Genomic DNA, 15,817 nt, shown 5'->3' on the forward strand with positions numbered 1-15,817 from the left:
AGGAGATAACACTTAAATATCAGAGCTAAAGTTGGCACAATGAACATAATCAAGCACGGGGATGGGGTGGTGACAAGAGTATGTTCACCTCTAAAAACTCAGTGGTTGACTGGAATTCCCAAGGGGTTATTTCATGCCATATGGATGCTGACTTGGTATTTGGCAGACATCTAGACATTGTTCCCAGTTCTACTAAGCCGACTGACAGATCTGGGATCGCTACATGAGGACAGACTCTAAATGCCTTTGGAAAAGAGCCCCATGGCTATGCTGTCATGCATGCACGTGCTACAAACCCTGCAGGCCTTCCTCAAATTGGGACCTGTTGTCATTTATTAGAGACCCAACCAAGGAAAAAAGAAATGCCTCCCTTTTCAGACTTATCAGACCCTGTCTTTGAACTGATGCTAACTCTTCCATGTCTTTTCTTACTGCCATTTGTGTTCTTTTGATACAAGGTCTCACTATATAGCCCAAGCTTTTCTGGGCTCACCATGTAGCCCAAGTTGGAGTTTATCTTGCCACAAGACCACCCGAACCTACCAACTACTGGGATCGTAGGCACGTACCACCATGCCTTTGGTTTTTCACAGCGTGGTATCAACTGAAGTCACCTCCCAAAAGCCCTGCCTACGTTAAGCATTCGACAAAGGCTGATTGATAGATGAAACTTTAATTATTGTAGGAAGTTGGGGTGTTGCATTCCCAAAGCCAAATGTTAGGCTTGTTGCCTCAATAGCCACATATTACCTACCCATGAGTCTGACCTAACATCCTTGTTACTATTAGGTAAACAGGTTTTGGATTATACTAGCAGACTCCTTAGTTTCTATCAATCCGAAGGTGAAGAATGTCATCAAAAAGCTCAGACATCAGATTACTGTTTTGTTGTTACTGGTCTTCCTGATGTTTCCATCATTGTATTTGAAAAATGTCTTGATTTATGACTTCATTTAGTCTGTGGCTATAAAATCTTCATGAAACGATTACATTGTTGGAAGATGGTATTTGACATAACTTAAGTCTGTGTTCTCAGATTAAGTCACTCTCATATTTGGTTTTAGAATAAGCAATCTCATTTTCTTTGTTGGATTTTTGCAATACCCATTTTAGAAACTGTATTAAACATTACAAATTATTTTTATTTCACATGTACTGGTATTTTGCCTGCAGGTATGTCTGTGTGAAGGTATCAGATCCCCTGGAAATAGAGTTACAGACAGTTGTGAGATATCATGTGGGTGCTGGGAACTGAACTAGGGTCCTTAGGAAGAGCAGCCAGTGCTCTTAACTGCTGAGCCATCTCTCCAGTCTCTACAGTAAACAATTCAAATCCCATTTGAATTGAGGGCAAAGTTTTTTGCTTCAGTAATGGGGACATATTAAATGAAGTCTTGGTTTTATTGTTTTCATTGTAGACTTGTACCCACCTCAACAGAATCTGCACACATTATTTTTGTGACACAATGACCCTTGGAAAGAGGACTCTGCCTCCTTTCATCCTTGATACTGAATCAATACTGAATCCCAGGAACAATCAAAGTGAGTATAGCCATAAGCAAGAACTTAAAACATGGAAACATAATGACTTCAACCACAAATTCTTCCCTTTATCTTGCTTAATCTGTGGAAAACATTAGATTTTGATGGATGATTATGGATTATTGTTAGTTGATCAGGTGCTGATGTTGCTAATCAGAACTGTGGTTCCCAAGCTAATGTCTTATTTTAGAAATTTATTTCTTTTTTGAGACAGGATCTCACTTTATAACACTGGCTGGTCTAGAACTTACTATGTAGACCAAGCTGACTTTGGACTTAGAGCTACCTGCTAAACCCCGCCTCCTGAAAGCTAGAATTAATGCAGCCTTTATTTTTTTATGTGTGTTTGTGTGTGTGTGTGTGTGTGTGTGTGTGTGTGTGTGTAGGTCTATGTGGATGCCCTTGGAGGACAAAAGATTCCTTGGAACTGGAATTACAGATAGTTGTGAGCTCTTCAACATGTATTCTAGGAACCAAGCCCAGGAGCTCTGCAAAAGCACCAAGTAAGTGTTCTTAACCACTGAGCCATCTCTCTAGCCTCCCAAGATTATATCTTTATTGAACATTTGGCATATGCTGCCTTAGCAAATATTATCAAAACCTGCTTGCATTCCTGGATGTGGAGCTATGTAGTAAAAAATAAAAAAGTTTGGGGGCTGGACAACTGGCTCAGAGGTTGAGAGTCCTCACTGCTCTTAAGGCAGATGGGCCTTCAGTTCCTCGCACACACTTGGTGGATCACAACCATTTGTAACAGTTTAAGGGGGGATTGATGCATATATATGCAGGCAAAACACCCAGACATATAAAACAAAATTATTCTAAAAAAACAATAGTAAGAAAATAAAAATATTTCCCCTTATTCTATAAGTTCAGTATTATCTGCTGTCGTAATCTATTCCAGAAAGAAGTTAGTTGTCATTTTTGTCCCACCGACATTATTCTAGTGATTACATTGAACAGGAAGAATGAAGCACACTACATGCATTGTCACAAAGGCTAGAAGACAAAACCTATGAAAGCGCAAGTGTCTGTCTTATGGATGTTTCCAGGGCTGAGCCATTTGGAGTGTGGTAAGATATGTCCTTTTAAAAATCAATTAAAAGGTGTGGTTTTTTTTGCCTGGCAGAATGCTTGTCCAACATACACGAGGTTCTGGATTCAAATCAAAGCACCACACAAACCCAGTGTGTTTCAGACGTTCTTTCTTGTGCATCAACTACCACAAATAAATCCATCTTTGGGAGCCTCTAGGGTTTAGGAGGTAATATATATCGTCTATAGATACATTGCTTTGACCCATATCCTGGGCAAACTGTCAGATAGCCAATTTTGAGAGGTATCTGAAGAAAAGGCTCAGCAACAAATCTGCACTGCAGTGCAGACAGTTCTGTTCCTTGGGACTCATGACTCAGCAAACTCATACAATTAATATATGGAAATCCAAAAAGAGCAAACATACACTAAAATCCCCAAATCCTCCCAAGTAATTATCAATTTAGGAGGAAACAAAAACAAAAACAAACTAGCTTGATACAATGGCTCCCATCCCGGCACTGGGGAGACAGGAGTAGAAGCAGGAGGTATCTTTGATTTCCAGGACAGTCTGGACTACACAGAAAGACCCAGCTTGAAAGAGAGAAGGGGAAAGGGGTAGGGAGGGAAGGAGGCAGGTAGGGAGGGAGGGAGAAATGAACAACTCTACACTTACTCATGTACAGAGACTAGCAAGGTGGCTGCTGAAGAATGAACAAAAACAAGATAGGAATTTGATGATAAGGATGCCCAGTAGAGAAATAGTATAGATCTCTTTAATGGGCCCCACTGTGAAGATAGATCTGTGTCTCAGTGTATCTGCCATGGAGGAGGTCCTTGTGATCTAATGACCTATTTGAAAGATGTTAGTTGACCTGTTTCCTCAGCTGCCCTAGTGCTTGCTCAGGTGGCCCAGGAGTAATTCTAGAGACTGTTGATGTGGAGCCAATGTGTGGATTCAGCAGCAGTTTTTCCGTCTCTGAAGCTGTCTGCACACCGCCACTGTTGAATGGTGGTCTGCTTATCAGCAGGGACCAAACACCGAAGCAGCTGAATGGTGCCATTCTTCAGGGGGAGCCATAGTCAGTCTCCTAGTTGGTTATTTTAGAAGTCTTCTATCGTGTAGTCAGTAGTAAATGTCTTCAGAGGACGACAAACACGCTTTGCATATAGATGTGCTTTCCATGTTAGTAATGCCTGTGCTGGCACCATCCTGTGGACTCGCAAGAATATTTTATTTGTCACCATGGTTGTCCATTCTCACGTTGTGAGTGACAATTCCTTTTTAGGATGGAGGACAAGTTGTGATAGGCCAATGCCCATGGAATTTATTGGTTTCTGTTGAGCATTCTATAAAGCAGAAAAATGTGGCTTGACAGAACGGTGAAATTTCCTGCTGGAAGCACAGTTATGGCATCAAACTAGAAGACTGCAACTAGCAGAGTGTGGTGGAGCACGCCTTTAGACCCAGCACTCAGGAGGCAGAGGCAGGCAGATTTTTGTGAGTTCGAGGCCAGCCTGATCTACAGAGAGAGTTCGAGGCTAGCCTGGTCTACAGAGAGAGTTCGAGGCTAGCCTGGTCTACAGAGAGAGTTCGAGGCTAGCCTGGTCTACAGAGAGAGTTCCAGGACAGCCACAGCTACAGAAAAACCCTGTCTTGAACGGCCCCCCTGCCCCTGCTGCAAAGAAGACTACGACTAGCAGGTTTAGGATATTTATCTAAAGAACCTTGAAAGTACTTTTTTGTTTTGTTTTTCAAGACAAGCTTCTCTGTGGCTTTGGAGGTTGTCCTGGAACTAGCTCTTGTAGACCAGACTGGCCTCATACTCACAGAGATCCGCCTGTCTCTGCCCCCCTGAGTGCTTGGCATAAAAGTCGTGCACCACCAATGCCCAACTGAAAGTACTTTCAATAGCACTTTTAAAAACCTTTTTTTTTTTTTTTTGTTTTGCTTATGTGCATGTGTCACATGTATGGGTGCAAACAGAGCCCAGAACAGGGCATCAGATTCCCTGGAGCTGGAGTTAAGGTGGTTGTGGGGTGAGGAGAAGAACAGCAAGAGCTTTTGACCACTGAGCATCCCCTCCATCCCTTTCATTAGTATTTTAATGCCTAAGCTAATAAAACTCCTTATTCCTTTTGTATCCAAGATTCAAGGGGGAAGAATGATCCTTTTCTAAAAAAAAATTTTTTTTAAATAAAATTTTGTGTATGTGTATGTGTAGGGGTATATCTATGTGAGTGTGGGTACTTGTGGAGGCCAGCAGAGGGTATCAGGTATCCTGGAGTTGAAGATACAGACAGCTGTGAGCCACTGAACGTGGATCATCTATAAGAGCAATACCTGCACTTAACCACAGAGCCAGCCATCTTTCCAGACTTACAGAGTAGTCCTTCTCAGTAAAGAAATACTTGCTTTCCAGCTTTACCCATAGGCATTGGTGAATTGTAAGGTTCTAGCAACAAAGGGAGAGATACTTTTATTAGGGAAGCATTGGGAATGTAGTATTTTAGGCACTAGCCCTGATCCCAGACCATTTTATACTTCTCATGGTGTTGCATTAATAGGCAGCCAGAAGTCACAGTACAGATTGCTATGGTTACTGTGTGTGTTTGTGTGTGTGTGTGTTTGTGTGTGTGTGTGTGTGTGTGTGTGTGTGAGAGAGAGAGAGAGAGAGAGAGAGAGAGTGAGTCAAGGCCCAGGTTGGCCTTGAAGTCACTGTGTAGTAGAGGATGAGTTTGAACTCCTGATTCTTGGCTTCTACTTCCCTGAGTGCTAGGAAAAGAGGCATATGTCACTATGCCCAGTTTGAGCATGGACAGGGACTGAATCCAGGGCCTTTTGAATGCTAGGCACCTGTTCTATAAACTGATCTACATACTTACATCTGGACATTTTTGAGACACTGTGACTCACTATGTACATTGGGTTAGCCTTGAACTCACAGCAATTCTCCTCTTTCAGAGTCCTGTGTTCTAGGATGATGTGTAAACCATCATGCTAGGCTTTTGTGTTTGAAACTTTTAAAGTTGGATGCTTAGTTTTTGAATTTCCAATCTTATTTTTTTTAAATAATAAAGTTTAACTGCACAAGTTTTATCTTTAAGTCCCATTTTAGCTTTGAGGCTTTCATTAGTTGTTGAGGTATAATATTTTCAGTAGTTTTGGTGTTATCTTTTTACTGTGAATTTTCCCTGAGCCGTGGTTTATTTCGAAGGATGTTTTTGAGTTTCCAAAGGCGGGCATTTTATTTATCATTTTATTATTGGCTGCCAATTTAGTTGCATCAAGGTCAGAAGATTGTGATTTGAATGAGAGTGATTCTTTGAGATGTGCTGACCCATGCTTTCTTGTGTCTAGTTTATGGTTTTCATAAATGTTTCCTGTGCTGGCCCAACAATAGATGACACATTGCTTTTGTGTAGATTAGAAAAATGAGCTGTTTTTCTGGTAGATGCGGTACCATGCTTTATAAGTGATTTGGCAAGCGGAGCATTCAATCAGTGGGGGCCCCATTTGTTCCTTTGGTTTGGTACTTTCATAAGGGAGCACCTGTGACCTTGTTCATGTGTTCTTTCAAAGGATGTTTGTTTTCTAGTTGCTAGGTATAGTGTTTTACAGAAAAAGCTTGTCCCAGTTTTCAACATCATCACTGACTATTGTGTGTACTTTCATCTATCAGTTTCCGAGGAAAGTCACTTTATACGAAGGTAGGATCTATTTCTCCATGTGGTACTGTTAATTTTCCCTTCACACATTTCAGAGTTGTAACTGAATACAGTTAAGATCAGGATTGCTTATTTTTATAATTAATTGAAAATTTATGAATAGCAACCATTTTTTTTTCCAGATGAATGCAACTTCTTATAGGACCTCTGTTTTTGCCGGGGGTGAATAGAGTGACTCTGTCTCAAACGACAACAGCAACAAAAAGACTTCTGTTTTAAACACGTAACTGTCACAGAACACATCATCTACATTTCATTTAGAGCCATTTAGGAAGAAAAGGATTAAGTATTAAAGTATTAAGAGCTAAAATACCTCCTTTTTTTTTGAGACAGGGTGTCCCTGTAGCTTTGGAGGCTGTCCTGGAACTCACTATGTAGACCAGGCTATCCTCGAACTCACAGCAATCCACCTGTTTCTGCCTCCCGAGTGCTGGGATTAAAGGTGTGCTCCACCAGCACCAGGTTCTAAAGTTGCTCTTAGGGTTTAAAAAGGATTCATAGTTTAATAATCACTGAAAAATAAAAATAATCATTCAACAATCAGCTATTCAATCCCCTGTACAATGATGTATACCAAAACATGACTGAATGATTTATCCCGACCAAAAAAAAAATTAATTTTCAGTGGCTGGACAGTGATGTTCTGTACACAAAACCTGATTATTGGTCTCTTTTTGTATGGTGTTTTACTTTAATGGGATGTTTTAAAAACAACTAAAGAGCAACAAAAAAAAGAATATGTGACAGAGACACATATGCCTTAAAATTATTTATCATCTGGTTTTACACAGAAAAAGGTTGTTGACCCCTTTTCCGTACAAATCCAATTGAAAGAGAATGCTCCTGGCATATCCTTATGCATATTAAACGAGATGCTGCAATAATGGACTGGTGCCAGCAGCACGATTCACTCCACAAATGAGGCACTTTTGTTTGAATATGTACATTTCCAAAACAATTTCAGCTGGAAAGCCGCACAGCTACTTAACTCTACTCCTTGGTAATTAGGGCCCACATGTGAAATCACAGCGTGCTCAGGGACTACAGTGAAGCAGAATGGAGTGTTTCCAATGTCAGTAGTTATTAGTGGTTTGAGACCACTTCAATGCTAATAAGATCTATAATTTAGACATTGTTGATAGGTGACACCAGAGCTTTATTTAAACACCATCCACAAAAAACATGTGTGAGCATCTTGATTAATTATTTGCAGAAGTACGAATAACCAGTGAACTTAGTAGATGGTTATTTTTAAACACAGGAAATTGAACATAACATGAATGCAGTAGGGGGACTAATTTGAGGGTGGAAGGAAAGTTAGGGGTAGGAAGTGGACCAGTGGGGACAGACATTGGAGGGCAGATATGAAGCAATAATGAGCAAAAGATGATGATACATATGTATAAAAACACCATGAAGAAATTCATTATTTTCTATGCTTATTAATTTTTTTTAAAAAAGGAAATGGATCAAAAGGAAAACAAAATTAAAAAAACTGTAACTAAACCCAGTGGAGCACTTCCCACACGGCCTGGGCTTCTATATTAGTTTACAATGGTTGCAGTGGAAAGCTTGTCGCTTCTCAGTAAGGCTTTTAACAAATAGTATGTAACAGGCCCTTGAACAAGTGCAACTAACCATTCAGAAAAAAAGACTAGATTATCAGTTTTGGTAGCACACAGTAGGAAAATAAACGCCCTACTTGGTCTCAATACATCCTCTATGCTGAAGCTCATGAAGGAAATGGTTTTGATGTTCTCTTAGTAGTTTGAGCTGGGAAGGTGTCCCTGAGGATGACTTTATGATTGGGGTCAGTGTTGTCATTCGGACAAATAAACTTCAGAGATTTTTCTAATGTCATGTAACTGGCCATCCAAGTGAGAATCATTGTTATTAATCATTAAAAAAAAGTATTTAGAGTTGGGCGTGGTGGCACATGCCTTTAAGCAGAAATAGGTGGATTTCTGTGAGTTTGAGATCAGTCTGGTCTACATAGTAAATTCCAGGCCAGCCCCATCTACATAGTGAGATCCTGTATGTTTCCAGATGTCATGGAGTATCATTCATTTAGCTGAGTTATATCAGCAGGAAGCATTTTTGAACAATTGATAGCCTATGTTCCAGACTTGTCAAATGCTGTAAACTTAAAGGCAGAACATGAATTCTGGTACCCAGTGTTTAGATTTTCTGTTAGACAAGATATCAGCTTGATTTGTATCAATTTCATAAAGACTTGTGTCTTGGTTAGTTTTGTGTTAACTTGATACAAGCCAGAGTTATTTGGGAAGAGGGAGATTTAGTGAGAAAATGCCTCCATAAGGATGGCCTATAGGCAAGTCTGTAGTGCGTATTCTTGATTGATGTTTGATGTGGGAAGACATAGCCCATTGTAGTCAGTGTCATCCCTGGTCAGGTGTTCCTAGGGTGTCTAAGGAAGCAAGCTGAGTAAGCCATGAGGAGAGCAAACCGGTAAACTTAACTCCTCCATGGCCTATGCGTCAGATCCTGCCCCCTGGTTCCTGCCCTGCTAGAGTTCCTGTCCTGACTTCCCTCAGTGATGGAGTGGAACCTGAAAGTATGCTAAAATACACCCTCATCCCTGCTCAAGTTGCTTTTGGTCATGGTGCATCACCAAGCAACAGAAACCTGAGAAAACTTGAGCCGGGTGGTGGTGGCAGCAGCGGCTATGGTGGCTCACGCCTTTAATCCCAGCACTCAGGAGGCAGAGGCAGGCAGATCTCAGTGAGTTCAAGACCAGCCAGCTCAGCTCTACAAAATGAGTTCCAGGACAGCCAGGACTTCACAGAGTAAACCTCGTCTGTAAAAAACAAAAACAAAACAAAACAAAAAAGCAAAGAAAACTTGAGACACTCAGTCCTACAAATAGGAAAGGAAAGTGCATATCCTCAGAATGACATTCTTGTGAGATAACAGTGTCAAATTCTTCCTGGAAAATGTCTTGCAGTTCTTGTGCAACAGTTCGGTCCGTCATATGAGACACTTGTGGAAGGGCTTTCTGAGATATGACTTCAAACTTGCTATTTATAATTTTCTTAACAGATTCCAGGGAGCCTGAAAATGCTTTTTAGTTGCCTTCTAATATGTTGACTCTCAGCAAAGTGTGCCAGTCGCATCTTCAAGAATACCACGGAAATACTTTTCCTCCCTTAAGGTAACTCTTTGCCCATGTGGTGTTTTGTCCTTCCAGTCACTAGTTCATTTGCAGCTAGGTGATCTTCAGCCTTTCCCTCTTTGCTGTTTTTCTCTGCTCCTTCCACTGTGAGTTTTACTTTTCCATATGGCCTTCAGGTGGAATAATTAGACACCTTTCTATTGATGCCCCTCATCCTGCCACACTTTGGGTCTTAATTTCTAATTTCTATCTGACTTTGGTTGCCAAAACCCAACTGTGGATTCTGGTCCTGGTTGGTGCTCATATACTTTTATTGTCCCTGCTGGGAATGCTGGCCTCTGTAATCTTTGAGACTCCCCAACAGTGCTTGGATTTTGTGAGCTGGTTTGTTCAGGAGGGACTTCAACTTGTCATTGGTCTTATCTCAGTAAGTCATGAATTTGTTTTTTACTTTAGTATCTTGTGAGTTCATTAGAGATTACCTCAGCAAAGCCTGAATTGCATAGATTGTAACCATTCAAAGGGATGTTTCCTTGTTCCAGTTTCAAGTCCAAGCTGCTGAGACTCAAGCCTCTTTTGGAACAAGTTAAACATTTACAGGGTGGGGGGATTTTTCACTTCCTCTGAGATTCCCTGTCATGTTAACGCCATGCCTTTATACAGTGTTTTTCTCTGAGAACATCCCGAATAGGGATTTTTTTTGCCTTAGAAACGTGTTACGGGGCTGACCAATTTTTAGAACAAGGTTTCTGGGTTGTAGAATTCGGTTTTGGTGCCTCCCTGCAGTTACCTCTACTTTTATCTGGATTTTGAACTCTTCATCTGCACTTTGAAATGTGACATGAAAATATATTGTGGTTGCATTCATTCCACTATGCATTATGAGGCAGATAGTTCACCGAAGTTTTTGTTTGTTTGTTTTTATTTTTCCAGCCAGGGTTTCTCTGTAGTTTTGGAGCCTGTCCTGGAACTAGTTCTGTAGACTAGGCTGGCTTCGAACTCACAGAGATCTGGCTGCCTCTGCCTCCTGAGTGCTGGGATTAAAGACATGTACCTCCAATGCCGGACTATAGTTCACCACTTACTGGCAGAATCTTGTTGGATTATTGGATTGCCATTGAAGGCACTTCTAATTCCTCTGTGGAAAGCTGCAATTAGGGAAGAACTCACCTTTGGGACTGCATAGTCAGTGTGGTTTGAGAGATGAGTTACTTCATACAGTTCATGAAAACGTTTTTGCTCACTATCATCAGGCCTGCAGTGAGCCAGGAGTCTGCATGTTTTTTGGTTATAATAAGAAACCTTATTTATTATTTCTGAAACTGCCAGGTCTGATACCAATAGTTCTGATACCTCTGCCTCCTGAGACTCCCTCTGGTGACTCCACCGCCATCGCAAATTTTCACAAGCCTTATTGAAATAGACTTTTCTCCCTCCTTCCCTCCCCCTCCCTCCCACCCTTCCTCCTTCCCTCCCTCCTTCCCTCCTTCCCTCCTTCCCTCCATCCCCCATCTCTTTAGTTTTGGTTTCAAGTTTCCAAAGTGAACCGTAACCAGTGCTCAAGGATAATGCAAGCAGGGGAGGGGAGTAGTGGCGAGGGTAGGCAGGGAGGCAGCTGGAAAAAGAAGGAGCCTGACAGTCCAGCTGTTTGAAACCTCATATCACACCCCCCCCAGTTACATGGCAGAAGAGGGGGGTGAAAAGAAAAGGGGAGAAAGATGAAAAATAACTTAATTAAACACACACACACACACATACAGAGAGAGAGAGAGAGAGAGAGAGAGAGAGAAGGAACCATGATGTGAGATGGTGATCCATGAAGGCAGAGGGGAGGAGGGGAGGGAGGCTAACTATCTCACCCATGTTGAACCAGGGAGTAGGGGGAGAGAAGGAAGAGGATGGAGGGGAGGGAAAAATCAGAAGAAACATTGGGGCAGAGGGAGGAAGGGACGACATAATAATAAGGCAGCCTGGCCAGCACAGTCCCACGAAGGCCTGGAGTCCTCAGTGCGGTGTGACGCTGGTCTGGCTGTGTTGGTGCTGGCTGGTGTTTCCGGGGTGAGGGGTGGAATGTGGGGCACAGTCTTTAAGCAGCTCCCCTCACCCCAAATACTAAAGCCCCAATGTCTGGGCAACAAGAGTCTCTGAAGAGACACATGAGGCAAATAGGTGTGGCTGGCTGTTGCCTGGCTGCAGGCAAGTGTGGTTTGGTCAGTTTATCTTTTTCCTGGCTACCCCAGCATGGGATGAGTCAGCATGCAGTGTCAGGTGCTGGAGTATGAGAGAGAGAGAGAGAGAGAGAGAGAGAGAGAGAGAGAGAGAGAGAGACCACTACAGCATTAATGGAGATGAGAGGTGGACACAGAACCTGCAGCCCCTGCCCCACCTTCCTCCACAATACTCCCAATTATTCCTTCTGAGACAAAAAGTAAAAAATGTAGGAAAAACTCTGCACAGATCGTGAGTGGGAAACGGGGTTAGTGACGCTGGCTCTTCCTGGAGCCCACTCCCCACAAATGAATTTCCAATCCACATCCGTAACTCAAAACCAGAATCCACAAAGGCAGTGCTAGACCACAGCCCTAACCCTGCCCATGCTCAGTGGATGCTCAGAAGGCTGGCAGCTGTGCCAGGCTGAGGGCACAGTGCATGCCCAGCTGTCCTGGCCCATGTAGCTGGCCTAAGGGCTCCAGGAAGGTCCGGCAGGCAGCCTAGCCCTAGAAGGCCAGCTGGGCCGGTAGGAAGAAGATGGGCAGTGCGGACAGAAGGTTTTGGTCATGCCCTTGATCTCCTGGTCTGCAAACTTGTCCACAAGGCAGCCAGACGTACAAGAGCAATGGGGACTGAAGAAGCGAAGGTGGTTGTCTAGGGCCCAGGATACCCTCAGTGCCAATGCATGGGACACACAAGGGTCTGCCTTCAGCTCCCTTGTGAGGTATGGCAGCTCGGTTGTGTTCTCCAGAGTTCTTGGTAAAGATGTAGTAGAAGACTGGGTATTCAGTTAATTCACCCGCATTGCCCTCCGCGTTTTCCATATATACTGTGTCATGCTTCTCCTTCCAATGGATTTGACCATTCAGAGACATCTTCAAAACAGCCACAGGCAGTACCGTTGATGGGTCTGGAGCACAGGTGAGATGCATGCACATGGTGCTTTCTGATGTCAGGCGAGGTGCCCACAATTTGCAGCTCCTGCCAGTCAGGGTCAGCCACACTGCTTTCCAAGTTAGTCATGTGCAGCAGCAAAGGTTCGATGTGCAGGTGTGGACTACCCTCTTTTGCTTCTTAAGCTCTGGCCCAGGGTCCTCGCCCTCCAGTGCTGCTGTATTCTTGTGGCTACATTTGGCGGGAGCTAGGTCATATCCATGCTGTTCCCTGTCTCGGTCCCATCCATGTGGACCACACGACCACACCGACCCTTGGGGGATAGGGTCCTGTGGCCTATGTGGTGACACTCGTTCCCTGAGTAGGAGCTGACAGAGTCTGCGTGGGTGTCACTTCTCGGGAAGTGGTGGGTGGAGGACCTGGATGAAGGGCGGGAGCGCGAATCGATGCCGAAGGAAGACGTATTTCTCTCTCTCTCTCTCTCTCTCTCTCTCTCTCTCTCTCTCTCTCTCTCTCTCTCTCTCTCTCTCTCTCTCTCCTCTCCTCTCCTCTTTCTTTCTTTCTTTCTTTCTTTTTCTTTCTCTTTTGGTTTTTCAAGACGCGGTTTCTCTGCATAACAGCTCTGGCTGTTTTATTTCTTGAAGATGTTGTGGTTGCCAAACTTTGCAAAGCTGCTACCCCGGGCTCAGCCAGCACCCGCAGCCCTAGGTGTCCCTCATTGGGATTGGATACCCCCTCCCTTGTCTCTGGTCACTGAGACTGCCTCACTGGAAGGGTGAAGGCAGCTAGGGGCCTCCCCTTGCTTCTTCTTACGGCTCTCAGCCACATTCTCCCTGGTCAGTTCAGAAAAGAGATTCATGGTTCCAGTTGATGGTATAAGCAGAGCCACCCTGGAGCTGGGTCTGTAGCAGCTCCTTGAGCAGCTTCTCTGTCCAGTCCTTGTCCTCTTCTGACTCATAGGTGGTGAAGCACGGCTCCACATATATTTCTTTATATCCTTCAGCCAATCATCTGGCTCCCCAGACAGGTACTCCCCCCCCCCAGAAGGCCCACAGTGATTCTGAGCTTTCTCAGAGTTGGACTGGGGGTCGAAGCTGCTGTGTTGACCCTCTACTGCATTGGAGCGGAAGTTCTGGTTGTTGACAGCAAAGGGCGGCTTCTGGATGCTGAACCTGAGAGCTTCAGTCCCAGGGGCTGGTTTCATGCAGGTCCACAGCTGCTCACCCTTTTTGAGCTTGGCAGCCTCTCTGTAGCTGTGTGGCCTGGAGGCCTTCCCTGTAGGTGCCCCTGCCTGCCTGTGCTGAGTGGCTGGGGGCTGTTCCCAGCTGAGGGTCATTGCATAGACGTGTGTCCCATGCTGAGGGGTTGAGGGCTGAGGGGCCTGGGCTGTTAGTCGCTGCTGAGGAGGAAAATCTGGTAGGCCATACTCTCATCCATGCCAGGGGACTGGAGGTTGGTTCAGAGTCCCTTGGTGCTGGGGAGCTGACAGCTGCTGGGCTGTGGCGAGTCTCAGGAGATGGCCATCTCATATTGGGAGGGGGAGCTGTAGCTTTGGTACCTGCTCATGGCATAGGAGTAGTAGCTGTGAGGGTAGGTATAGTTGTATTGCTGGTACCATTGGTAGCACTGTTGCTGCTGCTGCTGCAAAGCTGACTCTTCTTGCCAGAGAGCCATGTTGTGTACTGGCCACAGGCCCACTGCTGCTGGCTTTGGAGCTGCTGGCAGCCTCTGCTTTACTGATGCTGTCCAGGGCCTGGTGGGCCTTCTGCCACTCTGATTCCTGTGCATGGAAATCTCCATACCATTCTCTCTGCCGGCCCCTACCACCATCCTGCACTGAGAAGACAATCTGCGCTGTGCTGATCACCCACATTGGCTGCCATCTGGTCCTGGGGATGAAGAGAGTGGACCTGGGGGCCAAACTGCTTTTTCACTGTCAGCTAAATAAATGTCTGTGACAGTAGTTGGCTATGATGGGTATGACTTTGAATAGCAGGTGAACTGAAAGTAGGCAAGTGGTTTAAATTTTGAAAAACACCCTGAGATGTGTTACTATTGTCAATCCAGGATTGCCAAGATTCAGCCAGGGTGGAATCTGCCCATGGGTGACAATAAAAATATTCTGAAGCTGGGGTGCATATCTTCATAGATCACAGTGATTGTGTCAGTTTTTCATTATCTTCAGAATGGACAGCAGAAACGCCACCCCCCACCCCCGCCGCCATAACAAATAAGTGGAACAATCAATTCTCTGACAACGGTGGTCCTTTTCTTGTATTTGCTTATGAAATTCCTGGAAATCTTGGGAGTTATTCCATTTATAAAGGCCACAGTGGCCTCTGAATACAACTGCAACAGTTTTGGTTTATTTAAGTTCCTTTATTTACATTTATGTATTTGTGTGGGTTCGGGTTCATATGCCCTGCCTGGTGTGTGGAAGTCAGAGGTCAGAGGACAACTTGCAGGAATTGATTCTCCACTTCCACCATGTGTTCCTGGGATGGAACTCTACTTGGTAGGCTTGGGGGTAGGCACTTCTAGCTGCTGAGCCATAGGGACAACCTCAAGCTTTGTTTTAGAAGAAAGGCGTTCTGACAATTTTCTTTTCAATTGATTTGTTACTGGTGGCCTGAGGAAAATACACTGAAGAAAGCTAAATGTCCCGTTATTAAAAACCCAGGCATTTCTTTCTTTGTTGTCAAGTAGCTTGCCTTTCATCAGTCCAGTGTGGGTATCTTCTGCATCCTTGCTACTGTTGGAAACAATGGAAACAACGGTGGTAGAAACTTTTGGTTTTGCCAGTTGAGTACATGGCTGGCAGCATGAAAAGGAGAAACAAAATATCGGGTCCTGCAGGGTGTTTTGGACGGCAAGGGTGTGTCCAGGACAAGCCCTGGGCCTCCGTGCAGTTCGTCAGCAGATAATCCCGCTGCTCCTTACCTGTTGGTTGCTTCTGTTACGTGCCTCCCAAGCATGTACTTCCTCACTTCTTCCTGACCCTCTTCCACCTGTTCCCCTAACTGGTGTAGTTTTCTTCTGTAGTCATGATCTGAGGTGTAAACTGCCCAATTGGCCTGGGGCAGCAGTCAGAGCCAACTGTGAAAGGATTTCCTAGCACATTATCTTTATAGGAACCAAACAAAACATCCCAGACCTACCTCTTGGACCTGGAATGTGGAAACAGTGAATATAGGGATGCCCATAAAACAGGGTTAGTTCCCATACCTGTGAGACAGAAAGGTATAGGTCTGTCCCTGCAGCAGCTCGGGCAGC

The 15,817-nt window shown here is 44.3% G+C and overlaps 1 pseudogene; it reads right to left on the reverse strand.

Moving 5' to 3' along the window:
* Window positions 1–12,048: 12,048 nt before the first annotated feature.
* LOC127217659 (leukocyte receptor cluster member 8-like) lies at window positions 12,049–14,427 on the reverse strand (annotated as a pseudogene).
* Between the last annotated feature and the right edge of the window lie 1,390 nt (window positions 14,428–15,817).

The sequence above is a fragment of the Phodopus roborovskii genome, unplaced genomic scaffold (assembly GCF_943737965.1).
Source record: "Phodopus roborovskii unplaced genomic scaffold, PHOROB, whole genome shotgun sequence".
NCBI lineage: Eukaryota > Metazoa > Chordata > Mammalia > Rodentia > Cricetidae > Phodopus > Phodopus roborovskii.